Below are 15,901 nucleotides of genomic sequence, written 5' to 3'. Positions count from 1 at the left end.
TTAAAGTGAACACATGCATTAAATAATGAAACATATACATAGAGAAAACATTGCTTATATATTTTTAAGGATATCGTTTTTTGTGAATTGAAAAATTCATATTGACTATGTGATTTGTAGAATATTTTAAAAATTATAAAGGCAAGAGAAATGGAGACCTCAACACATTTATTTGAAAAAACTACATACTTATTCCACAAACATTGAAAACCACATCTTGCAATCTCTCCTTGAAAGAGTGGAGTCATTTTCATTCTTTATCCCCATAATTGGATGCCAATCCAGATTTGCAATATCAACACACTACTTGCAAGAAAGAAACTCAAAAGGGAAATAAATATGAAAACAATAGAGAGGTGTTCTCAAATGTTTAGTAGTAGTAATAATCCTAATTCAAATTGATTGGAGATGCCAACCCATTAATGTCAGCAACCCGTTGAACCTAGCAATAGATGTTTTTAGAGATATAACTTCCTTTTTCAAATTCATAACTTGCTCAACATTCTCCTCATTACTCAAATTGTTTGTCTCGCTCTCCCATCACCTTAAATCCTCTCTCTCTCTCTCTCTCTCTCTCTCTCTCTCTCTCTCTCTCTCTCTCTCTCTCTCTCTCTCTCTCTCTCTCTCTCTCTCTCTCTCTCTCTCTCTCTCTCTCTCTCTCTCTCTCTCTCTCTCTCTCTCTCTCTCTCTCTCTAGCACATTATCCCATCAATCACCTTATTTCATACACCCCCTCTACTACACCTATTAACTCACAGTGCAAATTTTTAACAATGTTATGGAGCCAAAGATGTGCACTATGCAACTCCTGTAGTACATTATACAAGCATGCAGACTACATTTGAAATTTCTTTGAAAAGGATTGCATGAGTTGGCCAAGTAAACCTGTTAATTTCACGACTTTAGTATCAAATTTTCAAAAACCCTAAGAGGAATGAGAACTATTTATCGCCTCCATAGTTCTTTAACACTTAGGGATGCAATGGCATGCATCTTGGCCCATCTCATTTATTGGTCATGGGTATGTTAACCCCCCTTCCACTAGCACAAAAGACTTGGACCTGAGGAACATATAGATGCAACATTTTCATACACATCTCAAAATAACAAACCTCAACCATTCATAGAGAAGTGTAGCAGAGCTTTGGAAAAAAAATATTAAAGAAATACCCCAAAAAAGGAAGGAATATATATCCTGATGAATGACACCAAGAAGGTAAGCATCGTCAAGACATGGTTTTCCCAACATCTTTCATATTATATAATTTCATTGATTTGGGAGACATTACAAGCACAAGTTTAGAATTTGTAACATGCATAATAGGGAGAGAGGATTCCTCATGCTCCACCACCGTGCAAAAGGCTAATCAATATAATAGAATGTGATAATTATACACATCCATATGCACTTAATAAAAAGAAATGAAATTGGGACAACATATGAAAGTTTGTGGCACACAAGATAGACATGCAAACAAAACTTAATTATAAGATACCCTTTGAAACATCTCTTAATACACTCACATAGTGATAAGTCTTTTCTCATGATACAAAATAAAAATTATTTTAATCGAACTACCAAGATAGAATATAAAATCGTCTAGCTTTTTGCAACACCTTGAGATACACAATGTTTGCAATGGATGCGTGGTCACACTCCGGTTTTCTGATAATCGATTCGTTTCGATTGTTTCGCTGTGAAAACTTGTGACTTGCAACAAGCAAAAGGACTTTTGGTAACAATCTCACTCGGCTAAAAGCAACATATAGCTACCCATGAGAGAATACTAGCATCTTGAAGTACAGCCTTAAGAAGGTCAATATTTGTCCTTGAGACTTGTAAATAGTCATAGCAAAAGCTAGCCTAATAGGAAATTGTCTTCTATGCATGACAAGGGCAACCCCACTAACATATTGGGATAAATATCATCTTGGGTACGAAGACAATAGCACCAACATTAGTTCTAATGATAATTTCATCCTAAAGCACTTTTTTGTGAAATTGTTTGCATATCAATCTTGTACCATTGCAAAGACCCATAGCAAGATTCAAGTTTCTTAGTAGTATCACCCATGCATTTTCAAGGCCAAAAAATGTGGTGGAAAACCACCTCCTAAATCTATGGAGTTTGTAATACATATGACAATCCCCTTCTAGCATTTCACACAAGGAAGCAATGTTCAATGCTTCAACATCTTTGTTTTTAGATGCTAGAATAGCTTGTCCTTTGAAAAAAGATGCATAGTCTTGTTGACAATGAATGTCAATGTAAACATGCAAGATGAGGCCATCGATGGTCGCATCTTGCAAAATCATATGTATTGGAATAGCAACACAATTACCGCAATCTAAATAATTTCAGCCATCACCAGTAGAGAGAAGCCATTCAATAAACCCATGATTCCCATCTTGTATGAAAACTCAAATATTTTGATTGAGAAATGTAAAACATGCATATGATTCCACATAGGAGAAAGACAAAGGGTTGCATCAACTGTCTTTTCATGACTACCCTTTGGCACCACTGGTAGGATCTAATGAAAGTCTCCACCAAAGAGAATGACTTTTCCTTCAAAAGGCATATCACGTTCCATAATATCCCTCAATGTTCTATCCAATGCCTCAACAACATATGATGCATCATTGGTGCCTCATCCTAAATAATAAGACATGTAATACTTTAATATTTCCACAAGCTAGTACTGCATTGGAATGTTGCACGATGAAGTACTCTTGAGCTCAAGGGGAGTCTTAAAACTCGAGTGTACAATATGCCCCTTTAACAACAACAACGCAACAATCCTAGAAGAAGTTGTGGCTAGCACAACTTTTCCCTCACCATTCAATTTTCACTACAAGGAAACGCAAGCATAGCGGCGGATAGCGACGCAGGAATAGCGGTGTCGCTATTTGCGTCGCAATAGTGATGCCCCACAAGGAAAAAAAAGAGGGCCAAAACCCGCACGCGTTTCATTTCGCGCAATCGTGAGACATTTTGAGAGAGAGAGAGAGAGAGAGAGAGAGAGAGAGAGAGAGAGAGAGAGAGAGAGAGAGAGCGACCGTTTTGCATAGAGGGTGAGAGAGGGAGAGGAAGAAGGCTTGCCGCCGCCATTTCCGAAGGAGAGGAGGAGCCACCGTCGCTCGTGAAGAAGAGTCGCCAAACCCTCGCCAAATCTTTACGGTGAGTCCATTCTCTCTCTCTTTTACTTGTTTAGGGTTTAATTTGTGTATATTGAGAGAGGGAGAGGAAATGAGAGAGAAAGAGAGGGAGGGAGAGAGAGAAAGAGAGGGAGAGGGAGGGAGAGAAAGAGAGGGAGAGGGAGGAAGAGTGCATTCTCTCTCTCTTTTACTTTTGCTTATATGATTTATGTATATATATTGAGAGAGGAAGAGAAAATGAGAGAGAGAGAGGGAGAGGGAAAGGGAGGAAATGGAAGAGGGAGGGGGATGAAATGAGAGAACGAGAGGGAGGAAGAGTGTATTCTCTCTCTTATTTATTTATTTTTTGTATAATTTGTTTATAATGAGAGAGAGGGAAGAAATGCGGGAGAGGGATAGTGAGAGGGAGAGGGATAGATAGAAAGAGAGGAAAATTAAAGAGAGGGAGAGGGAGAAAATGGGAGAGGGAGGGGTAGGAAATGAGAGAGGGAGAGGGAGACATTAAACATAATAGGGAAATGAGAGAGGGAGAGGGAGGGAGAAGAAATGAGAGAAGGAGAGGAAGAGAGCAAATGGAAATGAGAGAGGGAGAGGAGAGAGAAAAAAAGAGAGAATGAGAGGAGAGAGAAAAAGAGATAAGATGTTAAACATAATAGGAAAAGAGAGAAAGAGAGGGTGTGGGTGAGGGCAAGGGTGAGGGTGAGGGATGGAGAGGAAATGAGAGAGGGAGAGGAAGAGATAAAAGGAAATGAGAGAGGGAGAAGAGAGAGAAAAAGAGAGAAATATCATTAAACCTAATGGGAAAAGAGAGAAAGAGAGGGTCAGGGTGAGGGAGGGAGAGGAAATGAGAGAGGGAGAGAAAGAAAGGGAAATGAGAGAGAGAGAGGAGAGAGAAAAATAAGAGAGGAAGAGGAGAGAGAAAAAGATTAAAAAAACCTTTAAATCGAGGGTCAGGGTGAGGGAGGGACAGGATATGAGAGAGGGAGAGAAAGAGAGAAAGGCAAATGAGAGAGGGAGAGGAGAGAGAAAATTTATTAAACCTAATAGGGAAAGAGAGAAAGAGAGAGCGAGGGAGAGGAAGAGAGAAAAAGAAATGAGAGAGAGGAGAGAGAAAAAGAGAGAAAATTTATTAAACCTAATGGGAAAAGAGAGAAAGACAGGGTCAGGGTGAGGGAGGGAGAGAAAATGAGAGAGGGAGAGAAAGAAAGTGAGGGAGGGACAGGAAATGAGAGAGGGAGAGAAAGAGAGAAAGGGAAATGAGAGAGGGAGAGGAGAGAGAAAAAGAGAAAAATCATTAAACCTAATAGGGAAAGAGAGAAAGAGAGGGTTAGGGTGAGGGAGGGAGAGGAAACGAGAGAGGGAGAGAAAGAGAGAAAGGCAAATGAGAGAGGGAGAGGAGAGAGAAAAAAATGAGATAGGGAGAGGAAAGAGAAAAAGAGAAAAAATCATTAAACCTAATAGAGAAAGAGACAAAGAGAGGGAGAGGAAATGAGAGAGGGAGAAAGAGAGAAAGGGAAATGAGAGATGGAGAGGAGAGAGAAAAAGAAATATGAGAGAGAGAGAGGAGAGAGAAAAAGAGATAAAAACATTAAACCTAATAGGGAAAGAGAGAAAGAAAGGATCAGGGTGAGGGAGGGAGAGGAAATGAGAGAGGGAGAGAAAGAGAGAAAAGTAAATAGGACCTTATAATAAACTTAGGGTACTATGATAGCGTGTACTAAGAATGATTCCACCTCACTAAGAATAGGATTGGTGATTCACCTCACTAAGAATGAGTCCATCTAGATACAAATGGTATAAATACATATTATGAAGGTAGATAGATAGATAGAAAAATAGATAGATAGATAGATAGATAGTATCATAATACCCTAGTATGTACTACATTGTACCTATTACCCTAGAATGATAACAAAAACAAATTGTTTGTTGTAACGTAGACAAAATGGAAAACGAAGAAGGTCATGTTGTTCAAGATCGTGAGGCGTATCTTAATCAGCGTGTCCCATGTTCTTGCTCTCAATGCAAGCTGGCAATTAGACGAAAATGCCGATTGTCTATAGAACACGTATGACAATTTGGCGAGTTTCAATCTGAGATCATTGATCAGGCGATTGTGAATTTTCAACAAACGGCAAGAAAAGTTAATATCAATCATGCATTGTACTCGCAAGCTAATTGAATACCATATACAATAAGATTGGGTCTCGCTAGCAAATTTTCTATCTAGGGAGGTGATGTCTCATCCCAAGGAGGAGTACACCCTTTGTGGCCAATTAGAAGAGTACGTGGGCGTGTGATGGATGGAGTACAGGAGCCACTTGCAAGGCCAATCTATATAATCAATGCCTAAGGAGGCAGGCAACCTTCCAGACCTACCTATAATCTTGGAGCCTGAGATGGAGGCAATGATTGATGCATTGATTCCCATGGATGTTGAGACTTCTTATTCTCTTAGAGAGGAAGAATCCATACCATTATATGATGGGTGCCGAGTATCTCGTCTGAAGACACTGCTTGCACTCTTAAGTGTGCAAGCAAAATACGGGTGGAGCGATATGAGTATGACCGAGTTATTCAGGTACCTTGTACATATGCTTCATTGATTTTTTTTTGACACTATTATTACAAACATTTGTGCTTTTTCCAGGTGTATGATTTTTTTAAGGTTATTAAAATATCATATATTACCACCTACAAATACCATGTTTGAGTCTCATGATGATGCACGACATGTTTTACGAAAGCTTGGCATGGACTACAATAACATCCATGCATGTATCAACGATTGCATACTGTTTCGAGGAGAATATGAGACTATGGAGACATGTCCAAAGTGTGGTGCTCACAGGTATCGATAGGACTTGCAAGGACAAACCATTCCTCAAAAAGTTCTTAGACACTTTTCGCTTATTCCCCGCATAAACCACATGTTTCGTATGTTCGGCATGGCGAGCTTGACAACGTGGCATGCATAGAATAGGTCCACAGATGGAGTTTAACGAATATTAGCGGATTTACGCGCATGGAGCCACATTGACTCTACCTTCCCAACCTTCGCCCGAGAGCCAAGGAATCTTCGGCTCGGTCTTGCAATGGATGGCGTGAACCCATTCGGTCTACACTCAACTTCTTACAGTGTGTGGCCTATAGTCCTTGTCAACTACAATATCCCTCCATGGCTTTCTACGAAGAAAGGACATCTCATCCTTAGCTTACTCGTCCCCAGCCGCTACAAAGTAAAAAATATGGACGTGTATCTTCGTCCATTAGTCGATGAGCTTAAGATTTTATGGTAGGAGGGGGTCACCGTGCAAGATATGAGCAGGCGCAATGGTCGGCGGTCAGCCAATATTCAAGCCATTCTCATGTGGATGATGCATGACTTTTCAGGATTCGGAGAGTGCTCAGGTGAACAGGCCTCCGTTCTCATTGGTAATATTTATATTTTATCTTGTTCAAGCAAGTATTCACTGGGTTGTGGTGTTGGAATAGGTCTGGTTACCTCAGGATATCATGCATGTTCATTGTGTGGGCCACAGTTAGACTCTTGAAGGTCACGAACCATGAAGAAGATGGTATATCAAGGCGCTGCTTTCTTGCTAGAGGATTATGAACTTAGGTAGGGTTTCCTTGGATGACCTCCAATACGTATGAATGCCGCAAGTTGGTGCGAGCTGAAAATGGTCCACGCGGAATCACATCCAAACGGAATGCGACGGTTCTCAGTTTTCTACGAGTTGCCATATTAAACCCACTTACAGGTCAACCACTTGTTGGATCCCATGCATATTTTCAAGAATGTGGGCAGCTTGCTATGGGACCACATCACAGGAAAGAGAGACATTATAAGGGCATGAATGGATTTGAAGGAGGTAGATAAAATGGAGCCACTTTGGCCACAGTCGAGTGCTAATGGTCGCATTTAGCTTCCTCGCACTCCTTGGGTTTTGTCCACTAAAGAAGAGCGCATTGTGAAGCAAGTAGTCAAGTCTATCAGCACTCCGACGGGTATGATGCGTTCTCTCAGGTCCGCATTTTCTAAAGACGACCAATTATCATGGCTAAAATCCCATGATTGGCATAAGATATGTCAGGTTTGTACTACGAATGGATTGTAATTGGCATGTGCATTTTACTATTTGGAGTGTAGCCATTATTCATAATGCTTTCTCATTTGTGGTAGTTTGTACTATCGATCGCGATTGCAGGATGTCTTACTCTAGAAATACGCGGGGCCATTTATAGGTTGTTGACTTTGGTGCAATGGATCTCATAGAAGGAGATTAAAACGTCCTCTATTGAATCCGCGAGGCGGGGAGCAGTGGAGACGGTCTGTCTCTTTGAGAAATACCTGCCCACCAGCATGCTCACGATACAAATCCACCTTCTTGTGCATCTTGTAGATGAAATTGAGATTGCTGGACTTGTCCATACGCGATGGATGTTCTTCTTGGAGCGCTTCATGAAAACCCTGAAAGGCTTTGTGTGACAATGAGCTTAGCCACAAGGTAGCATGGCTGAAGGTTGGTTGGTGTCTGAGGCTCTAGTGTATATTTCACAATGGCTACCAACGGTGGATCCAGGCAACGAAATGCTATGGTCGTTGAAGGACGATGATAGACTGAATGAGATGTGGTGGTTGGAAATGGGGTAGAAAAAAGAATGGATGCCTCAATGGAGGAGAAGGTGAATCGCTTTTGTATGTTGCACCATGCCTCTATGGAGACGTGGCTCACCAAGTACCAGATCATTAGGCAAGATCGAGAGGAAGCGCGAGTTGAATTCCGACGTAGTATGCGTCATCGACTGATTTGATATCTTGAAGGCATGGAGGAGATGCCGCGGTTCATGTCAACGCGATGGTTGCATGGAGCTTTGACTGCAGCGTCTCGTGAAGAGACAGAGGTCTCAATGGAGGAATGGGACTTCTCGAGGGGATGTAGTCCAAAGGTGATGAGGGGTTTAGGATTTGTCATATCTAAATTTTATATGAGACATCTAATTTAAGTGTTTCAATGTACAGTTCAAAATATATAGTGCAGCATGGTTGCGCGGACGGCATTTTCGCGTGGAGCGTATTGACAAAATGTGCTCCACAATGGACTGTGGCATCATGGCAAGGTTCAAGAAAGTGAGCCGGCGACGAGCAATTGATCCAAACATTGTTGTGGATGAGATGGAGTATTTTGGAAACTTGCAAAGTATTATTACGGTGGATTATCATAGCTTCTCCATGATACTATTTGATGTGCAATGGTTCAAAGTGGTACTTGGAGGAGTTGGAACAACACTTCGACGAGGTCCATCTGGATTTCTAAAAATAGATTCTAAAAAAAATGGACGGATTTGCGTGACACCTTTGTGTTGTTGGCCCATTGTGAACACGTGCATGGACTCATTTGTTTGCTAATTGTATTACAACATGGTTTATGTCACAATGGTTTGAACTCTCTTGTACGTGTTTGTGAACATGTAATCTTCTATCTAAACTTCCGACAACCTCGATGGCAGTATGCTATACCTTCAACTCCCCGAAGTGCGAGAGTATATGATCAAAGCGATTTTCCAAGCATAAATGAAGATAATATGCAAATAGAGGGGTCGATATTGCAAGGGGTGGAGGCCGTCAAAAGCTTGGAGCCAGCATCGGCTAACAATGATGAAAATACAGGAGTCCAAGAATTCTTTGAGAATGAGGTGGACTCAACCTTTTGTGGTGACATATCTATCGACCTTCCAGTGTATGCGGAGTTGTGTCAAGAGATTGATATGGGACCATAGGGTACTTCATACTTGGAGCATCCACTTACTCAATTCGTTGACCAATCGCTTATAAAGGTACATAAGATGTGCATTTTAAGTGAGATTTTTTTAAAAGGATTTATATTACTGTGCTTTGTATGATTTAAATTGATTATTCTAATATCATTTTTTATCTGTGCAGGTGACATTTTCAGGATGAGTTGAGGGATGAGCGATGAGGAGTTATAGGATATCTTCACACGCATGTCTCCAGACCAGATCGCGAGATTCAGAGAGATGGCAGACTAGGAGCTGTCTCAGTCTTCGTTAGGGCACTTTGATAGATCTACTTCAGTGCGATCGGATGCTTCAGCTTCGAGCAGATGAGCTCAACGCTTCAGACTTGGGCCAGAGGGAGGAAGTGCTTCGGGGTCAGGGGAATGCTGCAGAGATACGGATGTAGTGAGCCTATGGTCGACACGGGATACAGGTGTGACTCGTCGCTCTCCTGGCCCTTCCAGGGAGCGTGGCTCAGGCTCAAGTGGATGCTGTGGAGGCACGGAGGCAGTGTCTCTGTCTCATCGTTCAGTTGGAGTTGCGTCACCTTAGGGATTTGTCACACCTGTGGGGACGTCTACTCTAGTTACTCCGGCTTTTGCTCAGCTGTTAGCAGGTGGCACCCCTATGGGTGCCACTCCGAGAGATATTACCCTGGTCAGTACATCGGATGCATAGGGGTCTCTTGGATATGCCCAGGAGCGTGGACGTAGATGGGAGAGGACCCATCTTAGGTAGACTCCATGGGGATATGGATATCTAGTCGATGGTAGGTCAGGAGCCATCATCATGAATGATGAGGGGAGGAGGGTGATGGCTCGCATGAGAGAGTTGTGCCAACAAGTTTTTCGGCACATCTTAGATCATTGGAAGAACATATCGGAGGGGAGTAATGACTACATAGTAGCATCCTTGCATGAGGAGTTTTCGGTTCCAGCCTTAGTAGATAAATTCTCTATGGGCTGGATGATGGATTGCATGCGTGCATATATGTCACACAGATGATTTGACGCACGCAAGGCAATCAAGAGTGGGGTTGCAAAGCCCAAGGGGTTAGATGCAGACGACTGGCGCCGACTGAGGGAGGAGGCTACAGATTCTCTAGGATGTTGGAGTCAGCAACGCGAGGCGTCGAGGGCACGACTTGAGGCCGGAGTGGACCATCATCTTGGGAGTGGCGGCCACATGACATATTTGGAGGACATTTTAAGTTTTTTTTTTTGCATGTTTATTTTTTTGCAATATCCTTTATACTGACAATCATGTTTCTAACAGTTAGCATTTTGTTTTCTTTGCAACATTCCATTACAAATCACGATTCGACTGGCCTTGAGACTCGATATGTAGAGAGGCACGGTCTCATTTCATTGATCGACCGATTGTATAGATGCGGCAACCCTGTAAGTCACTCATATTTCTTGTCCATAGTTACCATGTTTAATTAGAATGCATTATTGTATGGTGGACTGATGTGTTGTTTCTTTTTTTGCAGAGTCCGTTCGATGCTCCTTTGCGGCGGGATAAGCTTTCAGAGGGTGAGGATATGTAGCTCGCCCTTGGATCCCTGGAGCTCACACACCTTTATTTTTGAATCGCCTGATTTATGTAGACATTTTCTATGTATTAGTGATATCTTGTTATGATTGTACCAATCGCTTATTATGCAATCATGTGTTTATTTCATGTATCAGTGTTATGATTTCAGTATACATTGTTTCTATTTGCAAGCGGATTGTACACAATGTAGAAACTATTTTGTATGGCTCTAATAAAGCACATAGTGCTATTTTTGCCCTGCCACAAATTTTTTTCCCCTTGTTACCATCGCTATTAGCGTCGCAAATTTTACTGCTTGCGTCGTTATTGGCATCGTTATATCTGTCGCAAACCGTCGCTATCAGCGTTGGTATTGGTGTCGGTATCAGCATCGCATTTGACGCTGATAGTGACGATGATACCGACTGTTCTGTGGAGTCGCCAATAACGACATTTTTTGCAACGACGGGGGCAAATTTTGTTATTTGCATTTTCGTCGCTTTTAATGTCGGTATAAGGCCTATATCTTGTAATGTTTGCAAGCAAGTAATTGTACAAATAAGAAAATAGTTTTATGTGAGGAGTTGACAGTATCAAGCACAACCAAGTATGCCCTTATTTGACACTCATTCAAATAGGGCTCCATTGAACATGCAATATTTTGTTGGCTAACAATGTTAAGATCTTGTTTCTCATGGATCAAAGGATTACATGAATCCGATACCAAAGATCTATCAATTTCAAGCATTCCATTGAACTATGCCAAACATTTTCCATGTTGCTACAAAATATATTCCAAATGTAGCAAACCTAAATTCAAAGCCAAGTCTTAAATAATTTGATTGTTTCCACAAGAAGAAATCAAGCCATGCAGTATATCATTTGTCACATGGCAACCTTAAATTGTTCCTACAATTTTCCTAGACACATATGTTCACAAAAAACAACCAATGTTGCAAAAAGTGCGCATAATTATTTGCATGTTTGAACCATCACAACCTCCTCCATACAAATGTACCATTCATGGTTGTTTTCCAATTACCCTGTAGCTATGCAAGCAACTTTGAAAGTTAGATATAGAACTACATCAACTATGCATAGGTCCTCAAATGACTTACAACCCTTGCATTTAGTGAGAAGCATTCTTAAGTAGTAGAGCTCTCATGTAGAAGGAGAAACAAAATAGACAACACCATGTCAACTTGCACTGCTCAATGCTACAATATGCATCCACAATAAATTGTTGTAACAGTGTTCCATCTCTCAGCATGCATGTAGTGGTGTCATCTCATACATGTAGACAATATGCATAGTACTCCATTTGTGTAATACAATTTTTACTTGGCATGTTTCTGCAAACAAACTATCACCCACTGTGGAGTAGGGGATTTTCAGGTACCACTCATCTTCTCCATTGGGAAATAGATTAACATATAATGATGGCATGTGGATTCAATGTAGGCTAGGCATAGTGACACACATGCCACTTCTCGTATAAATGTTTATGTTGCAGTGATGCAAACTATCATCATTACCTTGATCTAGCATAATAGCAGCAACCTCATTTCTAGTTGGCACAAAGTACTGTATCGATGTCACACATCCTTTTTCAATGGTCATTCTTATCTCTATTGCGGGATTTTCTTGAATCATCTCTTCAATGGTTTGAAAGGCTCGAGCATAAATGTTACAATTATGCATCATTACTTGTAGTGAGGACAGAATGCCCGAATCAAGGCTAGGTATTATGGACGTTCTATTTTGAATCTTGTGCTCAATATCATAAACATATACTTGTGCAAATCTCAATCTTGCACTATTGAGAATATCAGGCACCATTGATTCGATGCAATGATATACAGAGCCATGAACTTGAAAGGCATATCCATTCCCACCCTTAAGCAATGACTCATCTATCTCAGCATCTAATGACACAAAAGCAAGGGCAGCATTGTAGGCACGTATTTGTTTCTTAAACTCTCTATTCTCATGGTTATTCCCAACCAATAAACCATGCAAGGGCTTAGGTGTTTCTTGAAGGGGAGGCAATGAGACCTTCCCATTCCTACAACAATGCTTCCCCTCTGTCAAACTACATACCATTCTAGACTCAAAAACCAAATCTTTGTACCACAATGAGAGCATAGCATGTTCATTTCTGCAAGATTAACAAATCCAAGGTCGTAATAGCATAGCACATGCATCACAAGATGCTCTACCATTTGAGGTATCTCATGGAGAAGGGAATAAGCTCCTCCATTATTAGGATCAACATTTGTTTCTTCCATAACTTGTGTATAAATTCATATTTGGGAAATGTAGAAGGCAACATGCTACACTTTCCCCATTGGACTTGCATGCACGGGTGCAACAAATGATAGAAGATTATGAGTTTCATGAGGATCTGGACTTGCATACATAGGTGCAATGAAGGATGGAGGATTATGAGCTTCATGAGGATCACGAGGATTTGGACTTGCATGCATAGGTGCAATGTATAATGCAATATTATGAGCTTCATGAGGATCATGAGGATTTACTTTTTGAGGAATGGAGGGTGTCAAAGAAACTTGATTTAGTCTAGACAATGAAAGATGAGGTGCATTAAAACCATCGAATCTAGCATTTGATTTGTATCATGCATAGATGAAAGGCCTAGTTGGAAGATTCATAATTGTGTTTGAAGCCTAGCATTATGTCTTTGACTAACTCTTGTTGAGTTTGACCATAATCTACACAATTGTAAAATTGGCTCCCTTGACAACGAACGTAAAGTTGGTGCCATCCTATGACAACAATATTATTGAGGGCTTTGAGTAAAAGATATGCATAGGTGGAATGAGAAAGAGAAGAATATCTTAACACGCATGCATTCATGGGGCATAGGACACACACACACACACAGAGCTTTGATTGAGGAATATCTTAAACACTCAGACGAATAATACAAACATATGTGTAAGAGAGAGAGGAGGGGGCTCAAACACTCCAACAAATACAAAAAATGATCATTGAAAGACCTAATTACTTAAGTAACAAAATTGTTCCCATGAACAACCATGAAGCAAAAGCATGTCTGAAGAAAACCTTGCAACACTAGAATCTAGGAGGCCTACCAATCATGTTACTATTGCCAACAACATGAAGGGCATTATTAATGGCACCAAGCATAGTATTTGTGCCCACCTTGGTAGTTGTATCATTCTCATTCCTTACAATGACAACATTCAAATGCCCTAGATAAGACCTGAGGCCTGATAACCTCATCCACAGACTTATCAACTTGAAGCTTCCATGATTTGGATAGAAACCTACAACTCGAGGGACACACAATCAAGCATTTAGGTCTACCCCACATCTCACCATACATCTCATTGGTGTCCTTTTGTATGTTTGAGGCTATGTCCAACAAGCCTTGAAATGTAGCATCAATTCTAGTCTTCCAAGAGATGTCATGGTCCACCACACATTGGAGATGTGCCGCAATATTGCTATTGCTCACACAGCACTGCTCATCCTCCATAGCCAAGTGTAAGACAAAAGAAGAGAAGAGAAGAGAAGAGATGATGGAGAGCTTCACCTTCAAGATCCCTCACCCTCACACACTCACTCCCTCGCTCACTCTCACTCCCTCCCTCAAGCACTCACTATGATGCCAGGAAGCATATTTCACGGTGGATTCCGTGCCACGGTGGATTCCGTGAGGTTTTACGGTGGATTCCGTAAACTTTGTTGACCGGGGCTCATACACAAAGTGGATTCTTTGTGCAAGAAGTTGATGGGGACGCCTGTTCTTTTCAGGCGTTTCATTAATTTAGTGTGTACATGGGTGATTCCATAGCGGGTGATTCCGTAAAATGCATATTAAATTAATAAACGTTTATGAGTTTTGAGTGCGCACTCGTAATAAATTAAGGTTAGGATTTATTTCTAACCAGTTGATTTATTTATGTAGCTGAAGACTGCTAGGTATTCACTTTTGTCGGTTTAATTGTATTATTTTACTAACGATTGTGAATGCTTCAGTTTTACTAACAGGCATGGGAGGAGATTGCACCCAATTGGTCTCTTGCTCTTGTTGTTCATGTTTTTTACCTTGTAACTTGTGCAAAAAGTAGAGTTCATTGTTCTTGGGGACCTTCCGGGATTCACTACGCGAGCATACAACGACCGATCTGCGCAGTAGTGGTATCAGAGCGGAGCTGAGATCAAGAGCTTCCAATCGCTATCCATCTCGTGCGAAGGCAGAGCTCCTGGAATGATCGGGCTCTACGGTCAATCTCGTTGCGAACCGTCGATACAAGCAGACTTCTGGCGATCAAGAACCCTTGTTTCTGTCATTAGATCGCGAAGGACCGGGCTATACAAGTGGATGACCCCTCCTTCATCTTCTCCATCAAGTCGTGGGCAAACAGTGAGAAAACTCCATATCCAATCTTTTCAAAAGTTTAATAGTAAAGCTTATAAGCTTTAAAAAAGCTTAATAGCTTCAAAATTTGTCATCGAGGTATCAGAAGACCTCCGTTTTTTTTGCGACGGCTGAAAACAAACGGCCCCCCCCCCCCCCCCCACGAAATTCGTCGTTTCTTGATTCTTAAGCCTCCTTAAGCTTAATCCATTAAGCTTAGTCTACTCAAGCAAGTCAATCCTGCAAGTCATCAAACTTCAGGTCACACCACAGAAGTCAAGTTCTGCAAGTAATTTCTGATCAAGTTCTGCAAGTTTCATAAATCGACTAAGTTTTGCAAGTCTGCAACTCTGCAAGTCACATAAGTCTGCAACTCTGCAAGTCAGACAAGTCAACTGGAGTCAGAACTGACTTGTGCTCAAAACTCCTAGAAGGATTGTTCCTACGTAGAAACTCTGAACTACAAAGTTGTTCATTGGAAGGTACTCTACCCATACACAGGTTTGCTGAAGCATTTTCAGCATAGGAAGAAGGAAAAATTGCAAATTTTCAGAAGATCGAGAAACCTATACCCAAAAACACATAAGCCTTATATTCCCGAACTTGAGCTACGCTTATCCCGCTAACCTGATTTTGAGTGAGAAAGGTCTTTTGAGTTTTACAGGATGACGGAACCACATATGGATGATCTTATGGTTAAAGGCGACCTACCTGAGCCTACGATGGAGCAAAAGCTGGACTTAATCATGATGCAATTGGAAGAAGAACGAAGGGCTAGGCAAGCATTGCAAGCGCAATTGGAAAAATTACAAAGAACGTCTACCGACAAAGAAGAACCTCAAGCTGAAGATCTGATTCGACATACCATCGACGCGACTCTTGAAGCTCAAACCATTCGCAAGGAATCAAAGATAAGTAAACGAAGTTTCAAATTCCGTACTTTCAATGGCATACGAGAAGGCAAAACTGTTCTAGCATTCATTAGTCAGTTTGAT

This window comes from Lygodium microphyllum, chromosome 10, assembly GCF_053477565.2.
Source record: "Lygodium microphyllum isolate KBCC chromosome 10, Lygodium_microphyllum_v1.1.10, whole genome shotgun sequence".
Classification (NCBI taxonomy): Eukaryota; Viridiplantae; Streptophyta; class Polypodiopsida; order Schizaeales; family Lygodiaceae; genus Lygodium; species Lygodium microphyllum.
The sequence above is the reverse complement of the archived record's forward strand: the minus strand, read 5'-3'. Positions refer to the sequence as shown.